This window comes from Drosophila miranda, chromosome 2, assembly GCF_003369915.1.
Source record: "Drosophila miranda strain MSH22 chromosome 2, D.miranda_PacBio2.1, whole genome shotgun sequence".
Lineage (NCBI taxonomy): Eukaryota > Metazoa > Arthropoda > Insecta > Diptera > Drosophilidae > Drosophila > Drosophila miranda.
This window is the reverse complement of record NC_046675.1, coordinates 33,910,725-33,933,407: the sequence shown is the minus strand read 5'-3', so window position 1 is coordinate 33,933,407 and position 22,683 is coordinate 33,910,725.

Sequence of the window (22,683 nt, the reverse complement as noted above, 5' to 3'; positions counted from 1 at the left end):
AGTTTTCCGTCAGCGAAGAGATGTATTTTGTCAGCAGAGATAAGATGACCGGCAGGGGATATAAATTTCTCGCCGCCGGAAGTAAATGTTCTGCCAGCGGAGATAAGTTTTCTGCCGGCGGAGAAACGTAATTCGTCAGGAAGGAAAAATTGTCCGTCAAGCGATATATTTTTCCCGCCGCCGGAGATAAGATTTCCGCCAGTGGAGAGACGTATTTCGTTAGCAGAGATAAGTTGTACGGCAGGGGATATAGATTTCCCGCCACCGGAAGTTAGTTTTCCGCCAGCGGAGAGACGTATTTCGTTAGCAGAGATAAGATGTACGGCAAGGGATATAGATTTCCCGCCACCGGAAGTTAGTTTTCCGCCAGCGGAGAGACGTATTTCGTCAGCAGAGAGAAGTTGTCCGGAAGGGGATATATATTTCCCGCCACCGGAGGTAAATGTTCTGCCAGCGGAGAGACGTATTTCGTCAGCAGAAATAAGTTGTCCGGCAGGGGATATATATTTCCCGCCACCGGAGATAAGTTTTCTGCCAGCGAAGAGACGTATTTCGTCAGCAGAGAGAAAATGTCCGGCAGGGGATATATATTTCCCGCCACCGAAAATAAGTTTTCCGCCAGAGGAGATACGTATTTCGTCAGCAGAGATAAGTTGTCCGGCAGGGGATATAAATTTCCCGCCGCCGGAAGTTAATGTTCTGCCAGCTGAGATAAGTTTTCTGCCGGCGGAGAAACGTAGTTCGTCTGCGGAGATAAGTTGTCCGGCAGGGGATATAAATTTCCCCCTCTGGAGAAAAGTTTTCCGGCAGCGGATATAAATTTCCCGCCACCGGAGATAAGTTTTCCGCCAGCGGAGAGACGTATTTTGTCAGCAGAGATAAGTTGTCCGGCAGCGGAGATAAGATGTCTGTTAGCGGAGAAAAGTTTTCCGCCAGCGGATATAAATTTCCCACCACCGCAAATAAGTTTTCCGCCAGCGAAGAGATGTATTTTGTCAGCAGAGATAAGATGTCCGGCAGGGGATATAAATTCCTCGCCGCCGGAAGTAAATGTTCTGCCAGCGGAGATAAGTTTTCTGCCGGCGGAGAAACGTAATTCGTCAGCGAGGAAAAATTGTCCGTCAGGCGATATAACTTTCCCGCCGCCGGAGATAAGATTTCCGCCAGCGGAGAGACGTATTTCGTCAGCAGAGAGAAGTTGTCAGAAAAGGGATATATATTTCCCGCCACCGAAAATAAGTTTTCCGCCAGAAGAGAAACGTAGTTCGTCAGCGGAGATAAGTTGTCCGGAAGGGGATATAAATATCCCGCCGCCGGAGGCAAATGTTCTGCCAGCGGAGAGACGTATTTCGTCAGCAGAGATAAGTTGTCCGGCAGGGGATATATATTTCCCGCCACCGAAAATAAGTTTTCCGCCAGAGGAGATACGTATTTCGTCAGCAGAGATAAGTTGTCCGGCAGGGGATATAAATTTCCCGCCGCCGGAAGTAAATGTTCTGCCAGCGGAGATAAGTTTTCTGCCGGTGGAGAAACGTAGTTCGTCTGCGGAGATAAGTTGTCCGGCAGGGGATATAAATTTCCCCCTCTGGAGAAAAGTTTTCCGGCAGCGGATATAAATTTCCCGCCACCGCAGATAAGTTTTCCGCCAGCGAAGAGATGTATTTTGTCAGCAGAGATAAGATGACCGGCAGGGGATATAAATTTCTCGCCGCCGGAAGTAAATGTTCTGCCAGCGGAGATAAGTTTTCCGCCAGTCAAAAAAACGTAGTTCGTCAGCGGAGATAAATTATCTGCCAGCGGAGATAAAACCTCTGTCAGCGGAGACAAGTTTTCCGACTGCGAATATAGATTTCCCGCCGCCGAAGACAAGTTTTCTGCCAGCGGAGAGACGCATGTCGTCAGCAGAGATAAGTTGTCCGGAATTGGATATAAATATCCCGACGCCGGAGGCAAATGTTCTGCCAGCGGAGAGACGTATTTCGTCAGCAGAGATAAGTTGTCCGGTAGGGGATATATATTTCCCGCCACCGGAATTTAGTTTTCCGCCAGAAGAGATACGTATTTCGTCAGCAGAGATAAGTTGTCCGGCAGGGGATATAAATTTCCCGCCGACGGAAGTAAATGTTCTGCCAGCGGAGATAAGTTTTCTGCCGGCGGAGAAACGTAGTTCGTCAGCGGATATAAGTTGTCCGGAAGGGGATATAAGTTTCCCGCCGCCGGAGATAAGTTTTCCGCCAGAGGAGATACGTTATTCGTCAGCAGAGATAAGTTGTCCTTCAGGGGATATAAATTTCCCGCCGCCGGAAGTAAATGTTCTGCCAGCGGAGATAAGTTTTCTGCCGGCGGAGAAACGTAGTTCGTCAGCGGAGATAAGTTGTCCGGTAGGGGATATAAATTTCCCCCTCTGAATAAAAGTTTTCCGCCAGCGGATATAAATTACCCGCCACCGGAGATAAGTTTTCCGACAGCGGAGAGACGTATTTTGTCAGCAGAGATAAGTTGTCCGGCAGCGGAGATAAGATGTCTGTCAGCGGAGAAAAGTTTTCCGCCAGCGGATATAAAGCCAGCAGAGATAAGATGTCCGGCAGGGGATATCAATTCCTCGCCGCCGGAAGTAAATGTTCTGCCAGCGGAAATCAGTTTTCTGCCAGTGGAAAAACGTAGTTCGTCAGCGGAGATAAATTATCTGCCAGCGGAGATAAAACGTCTGTCAGCGGAGAAAAGTTTTCCGCCAGCGAATATAGATTTCCCGCCGCCGAAGATAAGTTTTCTGCCAGCGGAGAGACGCATGTCGTCAGCACAGATAAGTTGTCCGGGAGGGGATAAATATTTCCCGCCTCCGGAGGTAAATGTTCTGCCAGCGGAGAGACGTATTTCGTCAGCAGAGATAAGTTGTCAGGCAGGGGATCTATATTTCCCGCCACCGGAAATAAGTTTTCCGCCAGCAGAGAGATGTATTTCGTCAGCGGAGAAAAGTTTTCCGCCAGCGGATATAAATTTCCCGCCACCGCAGATAAGTTTTTCGCCAGCGGAGAGACGTATTTTGTCAGCAGAGATAAGTTGTCCGGCAGGGTATATAGATTTCCCGCCACCGGAAATTAGTTTTCCGCCAGCGGAGAGACGTATTTCGTCAACAGAGATAAGTTGTCCGGCAGGGGATATATAGTTCCCGCCACCGGAAATAAGTTTTCCGCTAGCGGAGAGACGTATTTTGTCAGCAGAGATAAGTTGTCCGGCAGGAAATATATATTTCCCGCCACCGGAAGTAAATTTTCTGCCAGCGGAGATAAGTTTTCTGTCGGCGGAGAAACGTAGTTCGTCAGCGAAGATAAGTTGTCCGGCAGGGGAGAGACGCATTTTGTCAGCAGAGATAAGTTGTCCGGCAGCGGAGATAAGATGTCTGTCAGCGGAGAAAAGTTTTGCGCCAGCGGATATAAAGCCAGCAGAGATAAGATGTCCGGCAGGGGATATAAATTCCTCGCCGCCGGAAGTAAATGTTCTGCCAGCGGAGCTAAGTTTTCTGCCGGTGGAGAAACGTAGTTCGTCAGCGGAGATAAATTACCTGCCAGCGGAGATCAATCGTCTGTCAGCGGGGACAAGTTTTCCGCCAGCGAATATAGATTTCCCGCAACCGGAGATCAGTTTTTCGCCAGCGGAGAGACGTATTTCGTCAGCAGAGATAAGTTGTCCGGCAGGGGATATAGATTTCCCGCCACCGGAAATTAGTTTTCCGCCAGCGGAGAGATGTATTTTGTCAGCCGAGATAAGATGTCCGGCAGGGGATATAAATTTCCCGCCGCCGGTGGTAAATGTTCTGTCAGCGGAGATAAGTTTTCTGCCGGCGGAGAAACGTAGTTCCTCTGCGGAGATAAGTTGTCCGGCAGGGAATATAAATTTCCCCCACTGGAGAAAAGTTTTCCGGCAGCGGATATAAATTTCCCGCCACCGGAAATAAGCTTTCCGCCAGCGGAGAGACGTATTTTGTCAGCAGAGATAAGTGGTCCGGCAGCGGAGATAAGATGTCTGTTAGCGGAGAAAAGTTTTCCGCCAGCGTATAGAAATTTCCCGCCACCGAATATAAGTTTTCCGCCAGCGAAGAGATGTATTATGTCAGCAGAGATAAGATGTCCGGCAGGGGATATAAATTCCTCGCCGCCGGAAGTAAATGTTCTGCCAGCGGAGATAAGTTTTCTGCCGGCGGAGAAACGTAATTCGTCAGCGGGGATAAATTGTCCGTCAGGGGATATACATTTCACGCCGCCGGAAATAAGTTTTCCGCCAGCGGAGAGACGTATTTCGTCAGCAGAGATAAGATGTCTGGCAGCGGAGAAAAGTTTTCCGCAAGCGGATATAAATTTCCCGCCACCGGAGATAAGTTTTCCGCCAGCGGTGAGACGTTTTTGTCAGCAGAGCTAAGTTGTCCGGCAGGGGATATAAATTTCCCGCCGCCGGAGGTAAATTTTCTGCCAGCGGAGATACATTTTCTGCCAGCGGAGAAACGTAGTTTGTCAGCGGCGATAAATTGTCCGCCAGCGGAGATAACTACTCCGCCGCCGAAGATAAGTTTTCTGCCAGCGGAGAGGCGTATTTCGTCAGCAGAGATAAGTTGTCCGGCAGGGGATATAAATTTCCCGTCGCCGGAAATTAGTTTTCCGCCAGCGGAGAGACGTATTTCGTCAGCAGAGATAAGTTGTCCGGCAGGGGATAAAGGTTTCCCGCTGCCGGAGATAAGTTTTCTGCCAGCGGAGAGACGTATTTCATCAGCAGAGATAAGTTTTCCGGCAGGGGATATATATTTCCCGCCACCGGAAATAAGTTTTCCGCCAGCGGAGAGACGTATTTCGTCAGCAGAGATAAGTTGTCTGGCAGGGGATATAGATTTCCCGCCACCGGAAATTAGTTTTCCGCCAGCGGAGAGACGTATTTCGTCAGCAGAGATAAGTTGTCCGGCAGGGGATATAAGTTTCCCGCTGCCGGAGATAAGTTTTCTGCCAGCGGAGAGACGTATTTCATCAGCAAAGATAAGTTTTCCGGCAGGGGATATATATTTCCCGCCACCGGAAATAAGTTTTCCGCCAGCGGAGAGACGTATTTCGTTAGCAGAGATAAGTTGTCCGGCAGGGGATATAAATTTCCCACCGCCGTAGATAAGCTTTCTGCCAGCGGAGAGACGTATTTCGTCAGCAGAGATAATTTGTCCGGCAGGGGATATATATTTCCCGACACCGGAAGTAAATGTTCTGCCAGCGGAGATATGTTTTCTGCCGGCGGAGAATTGTAGTTCGTCAGCGGAGATAAGTTGTCCGGCAGGGGATATAAATCTCCCCCTGTGGCGAAAAGTTTTCCGCCAGCGGATATAAATTTCCCGCCACCGGAGGTAAGTTTTCCCACAGCGGAGAGACGTATTTTGTCAGCAGAGATAAGTTGTCCGGCAGCGGAGATAAGATGTCTGTCAGCGGAGAAAAGTTTTCCGACAGCGGATATAAAGCCAGAAGAGATAAGATGACCGGCAGGGGATATAGATTTCCCGCCACCAGAAATAAGTTTTCTGCCAGCGAATAGACGTATTTTGTCAGCAGAGATAAGTTGTCCGGCAGCGGAGATAAGATGTCTGTCAGTGGAGAAAAGTCTTCCGCCAGCGGATATAAATTTCCCGTCACCGCAGATAATTTTTCCAACAGCGGAGAGACGTATTTTGTCAGCAGAGATAAGATGTCCGGCAGGGGATATAAATTCCTCGCCGACGGAAGTAAATGTTCTGCCAGCGGAGATAAGTTTTCTGCCGGCGGAGAAACGTAATTCGTCAGCGAGGAAAAATTGTTGGTCAGGCGATATAACTTTCCCGCCGCCGGAGATAAGATTTCCGCCAGCGGAGAGACGTATTTCGTCAGCAGAGAGAAGTTGTCAGAAAAGGGATATATATTTCCCGCCACCGAAAATAAGTTTTCCGCCAGAAGAGATACGTATTTCGTCAGCAGAGATAAATTGTCCGGCAGGGGATATAAATTTCCCGCCGCCGGAAGTAAATGTTCTGCCAGTGGAGATAAGTTTTCTGCCGGCGGAGAAACGTAGTTCGTCAGCGGAGATAAGTTGTCCGGAAGGGGATATAAATATCCCGCCGCCGGAGGCAAATGTTCTGCCAGCGGAGAGACGTATTTCGTCAGCAGAGATAAGTTGTCCGGCAGGGGATATAAATTTCCCGCCGCCGGAAGTAAATGTTCTGCCAGCGGAGATAAGTTTTCTGCCGGTGGAGAAACGTAGTTCGTCTGCGGAGATAAGTTGTCCGGCAGGGGATATAAATTTCCCGCCACCGCAGATAAGTTTTCCGCCAGCGAAGAGATGTATTTTGTCAGCAGAGATAAGATGACCTGCAGGGGATATAAATTTCTCGCCGCCGGAAGTAAATGTTCTGCCAGCGGAGATAAGTTTTCCGCCAGTCGAGAAACGTAGTTCGTCAGCGGACATAAATTATCTGCCAGCGGAGATAAATCGTCTGTCAGCGGAGACAAGTTTTCCGACTGCGAATATAGATTTCCCGCCGCCGAAGACAAGTTTTCTGCCAGCGGAGAGACGCATGTCGTCAGCAGAGATAAGTTGTCCGGAAGGGGATATAAATATCCCGCCGCCGGAGGCAAATGTTCTGCCAGCGGAGAGACGTATTTCGTCAGCAGAGATAAGTTTTCCGGTAGGGGATATATATTTCCCGCCACCGGAATTTAGTTTTCCGCCAGAAGAGATACGTATTTCGTCAGCAGAGATAAGTTTTCCGGCAGGGGATATAAATTTCCCGCCGACGGAAGTAAATGTTCTGCCAGCGGAGATAAGTTTTCTTCCGGCGGAGAAACGTAGTTCGTCAGCGGAGATAAGTTGTCCGGAAAGGGATATAAGTTTCCCGCCGCCGGAGATAAGTTTTCCGCCAGAGGAGATACGTTATTCGTCAGCAGAGATAAGTTGTCCTTCAGGGGATATAAATTTCCCGCCGCCGGAAGTAAATGTTCTGCCAGCGGAGATAAGTTTTCTGCCGGCGGAGAAACGTAGTTCGTCAGCGGAGATAAGTTGTCCGGTAGGGGATATAAATTTCCCGCCGCCGGTGGTAAATGTTCTGCCAGCGGAGATAAGTTTTCTGCCGGCGGAGAAACGTAGTTCCTCTGCGGAGACAAGTTGTCCGGCAGGGAATATAAATTTCCCCCACTGGAGAAAAGTTTTCCGGCAGCGGATATAAATTTCCCGCCACCGGAAATAAGTTTTCCGCCAGCGGAGAGACGTATTTTGTCAGCAGAGATAAGTGGTCCGGCAGCGGAGATAAGATGTCTGTCAGCGGAGAAAAGTTTTCCGCCAGCGTATAGAAATTTCTCGCCACCGCAGATAAGTTTTCCACCAGCGAAGAGATGTATTATGTCAGCAGAGATAAGATGTCCGGCAGGGGATATAAATTCCTCGCCGCCGGAAGTACATGTTCTGCCAGCGGAGATAAGTTTTCTGCCGGCGGAGAAACGTAATTCGTCAGCGGGGATAAATTGTCCGTCAGGGGATATACATTTCACGCCGCCGGAAATAAGTTTTCCGCCAGCGAAGAGACGTATTTCGTCAGCAGAGATAAGATGTCTGGCAGCGGAGATAAGAAGTCTGTCAGCGGAGAAAAGTTTTCCGCCAGCGGATATAAATTTCCCGCCACCGGAGATAAGTTTTCCGCCAGCGGTGAGACGTTTTTGTCAGCAGAGCTAAGTTGTCCGGCAGGGGATATAAATTTCCCGCCGCCGGAGGTAAATTTTCTGCCAGCGGAGATACATTTTCTGCCAGCGGAGAAACGTAGTTTGTCAGCGGGGATAAATTGTCCGCCAGCGGAGATAACTACTCCGCCGCCGAAGATAAGTTTTCTGCCAGCGGAGAGACGTATTTCGTCAGCAGAGATAAGTTGTCCGGCAGGGGATATAAATTTCCCGTCGCCGGAGATAAGATTTCTCCCAGCGGAGAATCGTAATTCGTCAGCGGAGATAAATTGTCTGCCAGCGGAGATAAGTTGTCCGCCAGCGGATATAGATTTCCCGGCACCGGAAATAAGTTTTCCGCCAGCGGAGAGACGTATTTCGTCAGCAGAGATAAGTTGTCTGGCAGGGGATATAGATTTCCCGGCACCGGAAATTAGTTTTCCGCCAGCGGAGAGACGTATTTCGTCAGCAGAGATAAGTTGTCCGGCAGGGGATATAAATTTCCCGCTGCCGGAGATAAGTTTTCTGCCAGCGGAGAGACGTATTTCATCAGCAGAGATAAGTTTTCCGGCAGGGGATATATATTTCCCGCCAACGGAAATAAGTTTTCCGCCGCGGAGAGACGTATTTCGTTAGCAGAGATAAGTTGTCCGGCAGGGGATATAAATTTCCCGCCGCCGGAGATAAGCTTTCTGCCAGCGGAGAGATGTATTTCGTCAGCAGAGATAATTTGTCCGGCAGGGGATATATATTTCCCGCCACCGGAAGTAAATGTTCTGCCAGCGGAGATATGTTTTCTGCCGGCGGAGAATTGTAGTTCGTCAGCGGAGATGAGTTGTCCGGCAGGGGATATAAATCTCCCCCTGTGGTGAAAAGTTTTCCGCCAGCGGATATAAATTTCCCGCCACCGGAGGAAAGTTTTCCGACAGCGGAGAGACGTATTTTGTCAGCAGAGATAAGTTGTCCGGCAGCGGAGATAAGATGTCTGTCAGTGGAGAAAAGTTTTCCGCCAGCGGATATAAATTTCCCGTCACCGCAGATAATTTTTCCAACAGCGTAGAGACGTATTTTGTCAGCACAGATAAGATGTCCGGCAGGGGATATAAATTCCTCGCCGACGGAAGTAAATGTTCTGCCAGCGGAGATAAGTTTTCTGCCGGCGGAGAAACGTAATTCGTCAGCGGGGATAAATTGTCCGTCAGGGGATATAAATTCCTCGCCGACGGAAGTAAATGTTCTGCCAGCGGAGATAAGTTTTCTGCCGGCGGAGAAACGTATTTCGTCAGCAGAGATAAATTGTCCGGCAGGGGATATAAATTTCCAGCCGCCGGAGATAAGTTTTCTGCCAGCGGAGAGACGTATTTTGTCAGCAGAGTAAAATTGTCCGGCAGGGGATATAAATTTCCCGCCGCCGGAGATAAGTTTTCTGCCAGCGGAGAGACGTATTTCGTCAGCAGAGATAAGTTGTCCGGCAGGGGATATAAATTTCCAGCCGCCGGAGATAAGTTTTCTGCCAGCGGAGAGACGTATTTTGTCAGCAGAGATAAATTGTCCGGCAGGGGATAGAAATTTCCTGCCGCCGGAGATAAGTTTTCTGCCAGCGGAGAGACGTATTTCGTCAGCAGAGATAAGTTGTCCGGCAGGGGATATAAATTTCCCGCTGCCGGAGATAAGTTTTCTGCCAGCGGAGAGACGTATTTCATCAGCAGAGATAAGTTTTCCGGCAGGGGATATATATTTCCCGCCACCGGAAATAAGTTTTCCGCCGCGGAGAGACGTATTTCGTTAGCAGAGATAAGTTGTCCGGCAGGGGATATAAATTTCCCGCCGCCGGAGATAAGCTTTCTGCCAGCGGAGAGATGTATTTTGTCAGCAGAGATAATTTGTCCGGCAGGGGATATATATTTCCCGCCACCGGAAGTAAATGTTCTGCCAGCGGAGATATGTTTTCTGCCGGCGGAGAATTGTAGTTCGTCAGCGGAGATAAGTTGTCCGGCAGGGGATATAAATCTCCCCCTGTGGTGAAAAGTTTTCCGCCAGCGGATATAAATTTCCCGCCACCGGAGGTAAGTTTTCCGACAGCGGAGAGACGTATTTTGTCAGCAGAGATAAGTTGTCCGGCAGCGGAGATAAGATGTCTGTCAGTGGAGAAAAGTTTTCCGCCAGCGGATATAAATTTCCCGTCACCGCAGATAATTTTTCCAACAGCGTAGAGACGTATTTTGTCAGCACAGATAAGATGTCCGGCAGGGGATATAAATTCCTCGCCGACGGAAGTAAATGTTCTGCCAGCGGAGATAAGTTTTCCGCCAGCGGATATAAATTTCCCGCCACCGCAGATAAGTTTTCCGCCAGCGGAGAGATGTATATTTTCAGCAGAGATAAGATGTCCGGCAGGGGATTTAAATTCCTCGCCGCCGGAAGTAAATGTGCTGCCAGCGGAGATAAGTTTTCTGCCGGCGGAGAAACGTTATTCGTCAGCGGGTATAATTTGTTCGCCAGCGGATATAAATTTCCCGCCACCGGAGATAAGTTTTCCGACAGCGGAGAGACGTATTTTGTCAGCAGAGATAAGTTGTCCGGCAGCGGAGATAAGATGTCTGTCAGCGGAGAAAAGTTTTCCGCCAGTGGATATAAAGCCAGCAGAGATTAGATGTCCGGCAGGGGATATAAACTCCTCGCCACCGGAAGTAAATGTTCTGCCAGCGGAGATAAGTTTTCTGCCAGTGGAGATACGTAGTTCGTCAGCGGAAATAAATTATCTGCCAGCGGAGATAAGATGTCTGTCAGCGGAGACAAGTTTTCCGCCAGCAAATATAGATTTCCCGCAAACGGATATAAGCTTTCCGCCAGCGGAGAGACGTATTTTGTCAGCAGAGATAAGTTGTCCGGCAGGGGATATAGATATCCCGCCACTGGAAATAAGTTTTCCGCCAGCGGAGAGACGTATTTCGCCAGAAGAGATAAGCTGTCTGCCAGCGGATATAGATTTCCCGGCCCCGGAAATAACTTTTCCGCCAGCGGAGAGACGTATTTCGTCAGCGGCGACAAGTTTTCCGCCAGCGAATATTGATTTCCCGCAACCGGAAATTAGTTTTCCGCCAGCGGAGAGACGTATTTCGTCGGCAGAGATAAGTTTTCCGGCAGGGGATATAAATTTCCCGCCGCCGGAGATAAGTTTACTGCCAGCGGAGAGACGTATTTCGTCAGCAGAGATAAGTTGTCCGGCAGGGGATATAAATTTCCAGCCGCCGGAGATAAGTTTACTGCCAGCGGAGAGACGTATTTCGTCAGCAGAGATAAGTTGTCTGCCAGCGGATATAGATTTCCCGGCCCCGGAAATAAGTTTTCCGCCAGCGGAGAGACGTATTTCGTCAGCAGAGATAAGTTGTCCCGCAGTGGATATAAATTTACCGCTACCGGATATAAGCTTTCCGCCAGCGGAGAGACGTATTTCGTCAGAAGAGATAAGCTGTCCGGCAGGGGATATAAATTTCCCGCCGCCGGAGATAAGATTTCTGCCAGCGGAGAATCGTAGTTCGTCAGCGGAGATAAATTGTCTGCCAGCGGAGATAAGTTGTCCGCCAGCGGATATAGATTTACCGGCCCCGGAAATTAGTTTTCCGCCAGCGGAGAGACGTATTTCGTCAGCAGAGATAAGTTTTCCGGCAGGGGATATAAATTTTCCCCTCTGGAGATAAGTGTTCTGCCAGCAGAGGATTGTAGTTCGTCAGCGGAGATAAATTATCTTCCAGCCGAGAAAAGATGTCTGTCAGCGGAGAAAAGTTTTCCGCCAGCGGATATAAATTTTCCACCAGCGGAGAGATGTATTACGTCAGCAGAGATAAGTTGTCCGGCCGGGGATATAGATATCCCGCCACCAGAAATAAGTTTTCCGCCAGCTGAGAGACGTATTTCTAATATTTGGACGTTGACATGCAATGACTGCATCTTTCAAGAGGCGATGCAGTTACTGCACCGTCAAGTGGCCCGTGTGACACCAGCAGAAGGCTGTTACGCGCGGATCCCATACGAGGATCCCATATAATACGAGCATAAGACCCTAAACGGTTAATGCAAGGAATAATTCGATCTACAAAGTGGAAGGAACAACGGTATAAAATTTCTAGTCAGTCTAATAGGAATCGTGAAGTTTATGCGGCTCAACAGATCAGGGCTGTCTATGTCACCCCTGATCAAGTTGTGCATAAATATCACACCAAGCATTTTTCTACGGTTAACTAAGGATGGGAGGTTTACTAATAGTAGTCTACTAGAGTAAGATGGGAGTCTTACACCCGCATCCCAGGTAAGTCCCCGCAGAGCAAAGAGTAAAAAGTCTTTCTGTACTGATTCTATACGGTCCTGGTGTACTTTGTACTGAGGGCACCATACACAGGAGCCGTATTCTAAGATCGGACGAACAAGCGAGGTATAGAGAGTCTTTGTTATATAGGGGTCGTTAAATTCCTTTGACCACCTCTTTATAAACCCAAGCACGCCCATGGCATTATTTACCATGGTAGAAATGTGTTCGGAAAACTTTAACTTGGGGTCCAACATAACACCCAGATCATCCACCAGGGTAATTCTCTCAAGAGAACCACCAAATAGGGTATAGGGAGCCAAAGGCTAGAACGATGAAATGTCATAACTTTGCATTTCGAGGCATTAAGGTGTAACAGGTTTGCACAACACCATGACTGAAAGTTATTGAGATCGGATTGCAAGCGAGAATGAAATGAGATGTCCTTGTACTGGACACAGAGTTTAACATCATCCGCACACATAAGTACTCGAGAGTATGTTAATACTGAAGGCAAGTCATTAATAAAGAGTGTAAAGAGTAAGGGCCTAGATGGCTGCCCTGTGGTACTCCCGAAGAAACCTTTACTGGTAAAGAGAGGGAGTTTTTGAAGAGGACTCTTTGAGACCTGGAACAAAGATAGCTAGAAATCCATCTCAGGAGGTTGGGCGGTAACCCTAAAAGGTCAAGTTTATGCGCTAAAAGGGAATGGTTTACAGAGTCGAATGCTTTACTAAAGTCGGTGTAAATAACATCCGTCTGTAAGTTACCTTGAAAGCCTTTAATAATGAAAGAGGTAAACTCTAACAAGTTCGTGGTGGTTGATCGCCGCCTTATAAATCCATGCTGAGTTGGAGATATAAGTGACTTGCAGAGATGTTGCAAGTGCGGAGTTAAAACCTTCTCAAACATTTTAGGAATAGCGGATAACTTTGCTATACCTCTATAATTTTTTGCATCAGACTTGCTACCTTTTTTATGGAGGGGAATTATAAACGATTCCTTCCAGATCGGGGGGAAGCAAGAAGAATCAATGGACAGGGTGAATAGTTTAAGCAAAGGTCCACACAGAGCCTCGGCGCAGTACCTGAGTACACAACCTGGAACCCCGTCTGGACCCGGTGAAAACACCGGCTTAACTAGTCGAAGATCATGAAGTAGGGAACATTCATTTAACAAGGGACTGAAAATGCCGTTCGACCTCGGTAAACCGTATGGGTACGGATGACCAGAGTAGCTTTCCTCAGAATAGGTGGTTTGGAAAAATTGGGCAAAAAGATCGGCAATTGCCTGATCATTATTTGCCGACGTATTACAAAATGATAGCGAGGATGGGTGTGCGGACGTTCTACGCTTACTGTTTACGAAGCTGTAATACTGTTTAGGGTCCTGAGAAAAACGTATCCTGCATCGAGATAGGTAGTTCTTATAGCATTGAGCATTAAGAACTGAAAAGTTTGACCAAGCTATTACATAGCGAGAGTGAGAAGTAGGAGAACCCACTTCTTGAAATTTTTTATAAAGTCTTGATTTTAAGTTTTTTAGACTGGATAACTCTTTGGTAAACCAAGGGGGTTTTCCAGATCTAGTCGGACAAGAAAGTGGGACACAAGAATCGAAAAATGTGCCAAGAGCATTGTAAAAAATGTTTGTGCCTTTTATGATATCAGTGCACAAGTACAAAGCGGACCAATCAAAATCCCTAATGAGGTTATTAAGCTTCGCAAACTCGGCTTTACGAAAGCAGCGGACACGTTCGGGCAGCCTACTCGACCGATCCAATACAGTTGGTACTATATCTAGCGACACCTCGAAAGTAGGGTGGTAGGCGTCTTCAGGTATAGTGAGCGGAAGGGCTCGGGTTAACAACACTATGGTCGGATCCGATACAAAGCACAGATCAAGCAATCGACCCAAGGAATTTTTCACATGGTTGACTTGAGACAGGGATAGGTCAAGCAAGCCGTCAACAAAGTCATGTCGTGACATGGGCACTAGGATACTAGACTCGTTTACCGAAGACCAAACATTTCCTGGCAAGTTGAAGTCACCAAGAACTATCATACGATCTTTATCAGATAGCGAGGAAGAAACAGCGGTAAAAGCGGACAAGTGCTGCTCATAAATTGAAATATCCGAAGAAGGTGGGATATACGAGCAAGTAATGAATATAGCGAAAGCGGGAAGAATCAGTTTTACACACAGGAATTCCAGTTCCTGTTGAACTTGGACTGTGAAGTGTTCCGACGTGAAGTAAGAGTCCACTGCAATTAGAACCCCCCCTGCCCGTCGAGACGAACGGTCCTTTCTAAAAGTTGTGTACCGACCTGCCAAAACCTCGGAACTAAGAATGTCCGGCCTTAACCAGGTTTCAGTAAACACAATAACGTGGGAAGCAAATGCAACACTATCCCGGAAAAGAATGCTGAGCTTACTACGCAAGCCTCTTACATTCTGATAGGTTACTAAAAGAGAAGTTAGTTTTTTGGAAAGGTGGAAGCAAGACGGGAAGTTGAGGAAGAGGAAGTTGAGGTTGAGGGTGGCACACTGGAAAGATTTGGAAGGGATATGGGGGGCCTATTCTTCTTCTTAGCCTTAAACTCCTTCACCACCAAATGCTCCGGCCAAAATTTGGCGGAGCAAATGGTGTCAAATTGAGTTGGGGAGATGCTTATCTTAAACGAGGCTATCTCCCTGGCATAAGAGAAGTTAAATTTCTCCACCTTTAAACCCACGGCTTTTATTTTGCTTTGAATAAAAGCAATTACATCATTAGATGTGAGGTCAGGGGCCAGCCGTGAAATAAAAACTTGTCGTTTTGGTGGGACTCCCACCAGTGGTTTAGTCAGCACAGGCCTAGTACCTGTGGTGGCAATATCCGGAGGTCCGGAACGTCTTTTTACTGGTGGGATCGGGATAGACGGGACAACTAGCGAACTTGCGGGCACCACGGACACGGACGCTGCAGACGTACTTGGCTGCACATTTTCCGAGGCGATGAATTCGGCTACCGAATCTGCATCGCCAGCAGCTGTCGTTGCCCTTGGAGTGGCAAACGAGATCAACTGCTGCACACTTTAAGTGGTCGGAGTCAGTTTTTCGGCGGCGCACGGCTGAGTGACGGTTGGCACTTGCAGATCCCGCGGAGTGACCTTTTTGCGCCTCGGAGACTCATTCAGCAGTTTTAAACCGCTAAACTGAGCCTCCATGGCTAGGAGCCGATCGTATTGGTTTTTAAAACCAACGGTCAGCTCCTTAAAGCCACACCGCGTCTGCCTCATAAAAGCTACCATGTCTTTCTCCACCGCACGGCATGCCTCGCAACTGTAGTGCAAACCATTACGCTTTGAAATGGCATCACTCACAAGGCCAGAAAATCCAGCGCATTTTGCGTGCACTACGCTGTCGCAGAGCCAGCAGGGGATAATCGGCTGATCGTGGGTGATCTGCTTATTGCATGATTTTTTGGCACATACAACAGAAAACTCCATAATAAGAAATTTGAACAAAATTAAAATCAAATAATATTTCAAAAGAAATGGCTATCAAACCAGTGTGCCAGACAAACGCTAATAGGAGGAGAGGAGAACAGTTGCAGCAGCAGCTAATGAGAGAGAGAGAGAGCTACTGAACAGAAAGTTACGAAAGCGAGAGAGAAAGAACAGTTATTTAAGTTTAGGTGATAGGTAGAGAGTGATAACACAACAAAAGCTACCAGACAAGAGCGGACTGCAATGCAATGTAATGCGTACTCACTCACTGCAACAACACAAACACGACAAGCCGACGCCGAAAAGTAAAAAGATAAATAATGTTTTAACACAAATCAAAAGGCATGCACTCGCGGAATAGAATAGGTTTCCAGATTGTTGGCTGGTTAGGAAGTTAAATAAAGTTTATTTAGGAAAACACCGGCTGTTTATTCAAAACAAAAGGAAAAAAATGCGGAGCGCAAATCAAAAACGCGTCTGATCCCTACGAAAGAGAAGGAACGATATGATGTCTGTCAGCGGATATAAATTTCCCGCCACTGCAGATAAGTTTTCCGCCAGCGGAGAGATGTATTTGGTCAGCAGAGATAAGATGTCCGGCAGGGGATATAAATTCCTCGCCGCCGGAAGTAAATGTTCTGCCAGCGGAGAATCGTAATTCGTCAGCGCGGATAAATTGTCCGTCAGGGGATATAGATTTCCCGCCACCGGAAATAAGTTTTCCACAAGCGGAGAGACGTATTTCGTTAGCAGAGATAAGTTGTCCGGCAGGGGATATAAATTTCCCGCCGCCGGTGATAAGTTTTCTGCCAGCGGAGAGACGTATTTCGTCAGCAGAGATAAGTTGTCCGGCAAGGGATATAAATTTCCCGCCACCGGAAATAAGTTTTCCGCCAGCGGAGAGACGTATTTTGTCAGCAGAGATAAGTTGTCCGGCAGGGGATATAAATTTCCCTCCACCGGAAATAAGTTTTCTGCCAGCGGAGAATCGTTGTTCGTCAGCGGAGATAAATTGTCTGCCAGCGGAGATAAGTTGTTCGCCGGAGAGACGTATTTCGTCAGCAGAGATAAGTTGTCCGGCAGGAGATATAGATTTCCCGCCACCGGAAATAACTTTTCCGCCAGCGGAGAGACGTATTTCGTCAGCAGAGATAAGTTGTCCGGCAGGGGATATAAATTTCCCCCTCTGGAGATAAGTTTTCTGCCAGAGAAGAAACGTAGTTCGTCAGCGGATATCAATTATCTGCCAGCGGAGATAAGATGTCTGTCAGCGGAGAAAAGATTTCCGCCAGCGGATATAAATTTCCCACCACCGGAGATAAGTTTTCCGCCAGCGGAGAGACGTATTTCGTCAGCAGAGATAATTTGTCTGGCAGGGGATATAAATTTCGCGCCACCGGAAATAAGTTTTCCGCCAGCGGAGAGACGTATTTCGTCAGCAGAGATAAGTTGTCCGGCAGGGGATATAAATTTCCCGCCACCGGAAATAAGTTTTCCGCCAGCGGAGAGACGTATTTCGTCAGCAGAGATAAGTTGTCCGGCAGGGGATATAAATTTCCCGCTCTGGAGATAAGTTTTCTGCCAGAGAAGAAACGTAGTTCGTCAGCGGATATCAATTATCTGCCAGCGGAGATAAGATGTCTGTCAGCGGAGAAAAGATTTCCGCCAGCGGATATAAATTTCCCACCACCGGAGATAAGTTTTCCGCCAGCGGAGAGACGTATTTCGTCAGCAGAGTTAATTTGTCTGGCAGGGGATATAAATTTCGCGCCACCGGAAATAAGTTTTCCGCCAGCGGGGAGACGTATTTCGTCAGCAGAGATAAGTTGTCCGGCGAGGGATATAAATTTCCCGCCACCGGAAATAAGTTTTCCGCCAGCGAAGAGACGTATTTTGTCAGCAGAGATAAGTTGTCCGGCAGGGGATATAAATTTCCCGCCACCGGAAATAAGTTTTCTGCCAGCGGAGAATCGTTGTTCGTCAGCGGAGATAAATTGTCTGCCAGCGGAGATAAGTTGTTCGCCGGAGAGACGTATTTCGTCAGCAGAGATAAGTTGTCCGGCAGGGGATATAAATTTCCCCCTCTGGAGATAAGTTTTCTGCCAGAGAAGAAACGTAGCTCGTCAGCGGATATCAATTATCTGCCAGCGGAGATAAGAAGTCTGTCAGCGGAGAAAAGATTTCCGCCAGCCGATATAAATTTCCCACCACCGGAGATAAGTTTTCCGCCAGCGGAGAGACGTATTTCGTCAGCAGAGATAAGTTGTCCGGCAGGGGATATAAATTTCCCGCCACCGGAAATAAGTTTTCCGCCATCGGAGAGACGTATTTCGTCAGCAGAGATAAGTTGTCCGGCAGGGGATATAAATTTCCCGCCACCGGAAATAAGTTTTCGTCTGCGGAGATAAATTGTCTGCCAGCGGAGATAAGTTGTTCGCCGGAGAGACGTATTTCGTCAGCAGAGATAAGTTGTCCGGCAGGAGATATAGATTTCCCGCCACCGGAAATAACTTTTCCGCCAGCGGAGAGACGTATTTCGTCAGCAGAGATAAGTTGTCCGGCAGGGGATATAAATTTCCCGCTCTGGAGATAAGTTTTCTGCCAGAGAAGGAACGTAGTTCGTCAGCGGATATCAATTATCTGCCAGCGGAGATAAGATGTCTGTCAGCGGAGAAAAGATTTCCGCCAGCGGATATAATTTCCCACCACCGGAGATAAGTTTTCCGCCAGCGGAGAGACTTATTTCGTCAGCAGAGATAATTTGTCTGGCAGGGGATATAAATTTCGCGCCACCGGAAATAAGTTTTCCGCCAGCGGAGAGACGTATTTCGTCAGCAGAGATAAGTTGTCCGGCAGGGGATATAAATTTCCCGCCACCGGAAATAAGTTTTCCGCCAGCGGAGAGACGTATTTCGTCAGCAGAGATAAGTTGTCCGGCAGGGGATATAAATTTCCCGCTCTGGAGATAAGTTTTCTGCCAGAGAAGAAACGTAGTTCGTCAGCGGATATCAATTATCTGCCAGCGGAGATAAGATGTCTGTCAGCGGAGAAAAGATTTCCGCCAGCGGATATAAATTTCCCACCACCGGAGATAAGTTTTCCGCCAGCGGAGAGACGTATTTCGTCAGCAGAGATAATGTGTCTGGCAGGGGATATAAATTTTCCGCCACCGGAAATAAGTTTTCCGCCAGCGGAGAGACGTATTTCGTCAGCAGAGATAAGTTGTCCGGCAGGGGATATAAATTTCCCGCCACCGGAAATAAGTTTTCCGCCAGCGGAGAGACGTATTTCGTCAGCAGAGATAAGTTGTCCGGCAGGGGATATAAATTTCCCGCCACCGGAAATAAGTTTTCTGCCAGCGGAGAATCGTTGTTCGTCAGCGGAGATAAATTGTCTGCCAGCGGAGATAAGTGGTTCGCCGGAGAGACGTATTTCGTCAGCAGAAATAAGTTGTCCGGCAGGGGATATAAATTTCCCCCTCTGGAGATAAGTTTTCTGCCAGAGGAGAAACGTAGTTCGTCAGCGGATATAAATTATCTGCCAGCGGAGATAAGTTGTCCGCCAGCGGATATAGATTTCCCGCCACCGGAAATAAGTTTTCCGCCAGCGGAGAGACGTATTTCGTCAGCAGAGATAATTTGTCTGGCAGGGGATATAAATTTCCCGCCACCGGAAATAAGTTTTCCGCCAGCGGAGAGACGCATTTCGTCAGCAGAGATAAGTTGTCCGGCAGGGGATATAAATTTCCCGCCACCGGAAATAAGTTTTCTGTTGAAATTTGAAGTGTAACCATAATATGATCTGTCTGGCAACGCTAATTAACATAATGTACATGAACAGCGAGAGCCTCTGTTATCTCTCGTCTCTCCTATTCGTATGTAAGTACATATGTACACATGTCATCTCTTCAGTTCTGAATAAACCACTTATGAGCACAGACGCGTCGTTCTCTATTTAATACATGTCAAAAGGCGCAATTCACAATATTTTCCGCCAGCGGAGAAACGTAATTCGTCTGCGGGGATAAATTGTCCGTCTGGGGATATAAATTTCCCGCCGCCGGAGTTAAGTTTTCTTCCAGCGGAGAATCGTTGTTCGTCAGCGGAGTTAAATTGTCTGCCAGCGGAGATAAGTTGTCCGCCAGCGGATATAGATTTTCCGCCACCGGAAATAAGTTTTCCGCCAGCGGAGAGACGTATTTCATCAGCAGAGATAATTTTTCTGGCAGGGGATATAGATTTTCCGCCACCGGAAATAAGTTTTCCGCCAGCGTAGAGACGTATTTCGTCGGCAGAGATAAGTTACCTGGCAAGGGATATAAATTTCCCGCCTCCGGAGATAAGTTTTCTGCCAGCGGAGAGACGTATTTCGTCAGCAGAGATAAGTTGTCCGGCAGGAGATATAAATTTCCCGCCTCCGGAGATAAGTTTTCTGCCAGCGGAGAGACGTTTTTCGTCAGCAGAGATAATGTGTCTGGCAGGGGATATAAATTTTCCGCCACCGGAAATAAGTTTTCCGCCAGCGGAGAGACGTATTTCGTCAGCAGAGATAAGTTGTCCGGCAGGGGATATAAATTTCCCGTCACCGGAAATAAGTTTTCCGCCAGCGGAGAGACGTATTTCGTCAGCAGAGATAAGTTGTCCGGCAGGGGATATAAATTTCCCGCCACCGGAAATAAGTTTTCCGCCAGCGGAGAGACGTATTTCGTCAGCAGAGATAAGTTGTCCGGCAGGGGATATAAATTTCCCGCCACCGGAAATAAGTTTTCTGCCAGCGGAGAATCGTTGTTCGTCAGCGGAGATAAATTGTCTGCCAGCGGAGATAAGTGGTTCGCCGGAGAGACGTATTTCGTCAGCAGAAATAAGTTGTCCGGCATGGGATATAAATTTCCCGCCGCCGGAGTTAATTTTCTACCAGCGGAGAATCGTTGTTTGTCAGCGGAGATAAATTGTCTGCCAGCGGAGATATAGATTTCCCGCCACCGGAAATAAGTTTTCCGCCAGCGGAGAGACGTATTTCGTCAGCAGAGATAATTTGTCTGTCAGGGTATATAGATTTCCCGCCCCCGGAAATAAGTTTTCCGCCCGCGGAGAGACGTATTTCGTCAGCAGAGATAATTTGTCTGGCAGGGGATATAGATTTCCCGCCACCGGAAATAAGTTTTCCGCCAGCGGAGAGACGTATTTCGTCAGCAGAGATAAGTTGTCCGGCAGGGGATATAAATTTCCCGCCACCGGAAATAAGTTTTCCGCCAGCGAAGAGACGTATTTCGTCAGCAGAGATAAATTGTCCGGCAGGGGATATAAATTTCCCGCCACCGTAAATAAGTTTTCTGCCAGCGGAGAATCGTTGTTCGTCAGCGGAGATAAATTGTCTGCCAGCGGAGATAAGTGGTTCGCCGGAGAGACGTATTTCGTCAGCAGAGATAAGTTGTCCGGCAGGGGATATAGATTTCACGCCACCGGAAATAAGTTTTCCGCCAGCGGAGAGACGTATTTCGTCAGCAGAGATAAGTTGTCCGGCAGGGGATATAGATTTCCCGCCACCGAAAATAAGTTTTCCGCCAGCGGAGAAACGTTATTCGTCTGCGGGGATAAATTGTCCGTCTGGGGATATAAATTTCCCGCCGCCGGAGTTAAGTTTTCTTCCAGCGGAGAATCGTTGTTCGTCAGCGGAGATAAATTGTCTGCCAGCGGAGATAAGTTGTCCGCCAGCGGATATAGATTTCCCGCCCCCGGAAATAAGTTTTCCGCCAGCGGAGAGACGTATTTCGTCAGCAGAGATAATTTGTCTGGCAGGGTATATAGATTTCCCGCCACCGGAAATAAGTTTTCCGCCAGCGGAGAGACGCATTTCGTCAGCAGAGATAAGTTGTCCGGCAGGGGATATAAATTTCCCGCCAGCGGAGAGACGTATTTCTTCAGTAGAGATAAGTTGTCCGGCAGGGGATATAAATTTCCAGCCACCGGAAATAAGTTTTCCGCCAGCGGAGAAACGTAATTCGTCTGCGGGGATAAATTGTCCGTCTGGGGATATAAATTTCCCGCCGCCGGAGCTAAGTTTTTTGCAAGCGGAGAATCGTTGTTCGTCAGCGGAGATAAATTGTCTGCCAGCGGAGATAAGTTGTCCGCCAGCGGATATAGATTTCCCGCCCCCGGAAATAAGTTTTCCGCCAGCGGAGAGACGTATTTCGTCAGCAGAGATAATTTGTCTGGCAGGGGATATAGATTTCCCGCCACCGGAAATAAGTTTTCCGCCAGCGGAGAGACGTATTTCGTCAGCAGAGATAATTTGTCTGGCAGGGGATATAAATTTCCCGCCACCGGAAATAAGTTTTCCGCCAGCGGAGAGACGTATTTCGTCAGCAGAGATAAGTTGTCCGGCAGGGGATATAAATTTCCCGCCACCGGAAATAAGTTTTCCGCCAGCGGAGAGACGTATTTCGTCAGCAGAGAAAAGTTGTCCGGCAGGGGATATAAATTTCCCGCCACCGGAAATAAGTTTTCCGCCAGCGGAGAAACGTAATTCGTCTGCGGGGATAAATTGTCCGCCTGGGGATATAAATTTCCCGCCGCCGGAGCTAAGTTTTCTGCTAGCGGAGAATCGTTGTTCGTCAGCGGAGATAAATTTTCTGCCAGCGGAGATAAGTTGTCCGCCGGAGAGACGTATTTCGTCAGCAGAAATAAGTTGTCCGGCTGGGGATATAAATTTCCCCCTCTGGAAATAAGTTTTCTGCCAGAGGAGAAACGTAGTTCGTCAGCGGATATCAATTATCTGCCAGCGGAGATAAGATGTCTGTCAGCGGAGAAAAGATTTCCGCCAGCGGATATAAATTTCCCGCCACCGGAGATAAGTTTTCCGCCAGCGGAGAGACGTATTTCGTCAGCAGAGATAATTTGTCTGGCAGGGGATATAGATTTCCCGCCCCCGGAAATAAGTTTTCCGCCAGCGGAGAGACGTATTTCGTCAGCAGAGATAATTTGTCTGGCAGGGGATATAGATTTCCCGCCACCGGAAATAAGTTTTCCGCCAGCGGAGAGACGTATTTCGTCAGCAGAGATAAGTTGTCCGGCAGGGGATATAAATTTCCCGCCACCGGAAATAAGTTTTCCGCCAGCGAAGAGACGTATTTCGTCAGCAGAGATAAATTGTCCGGCAGGGGATATAAATTTCCCGC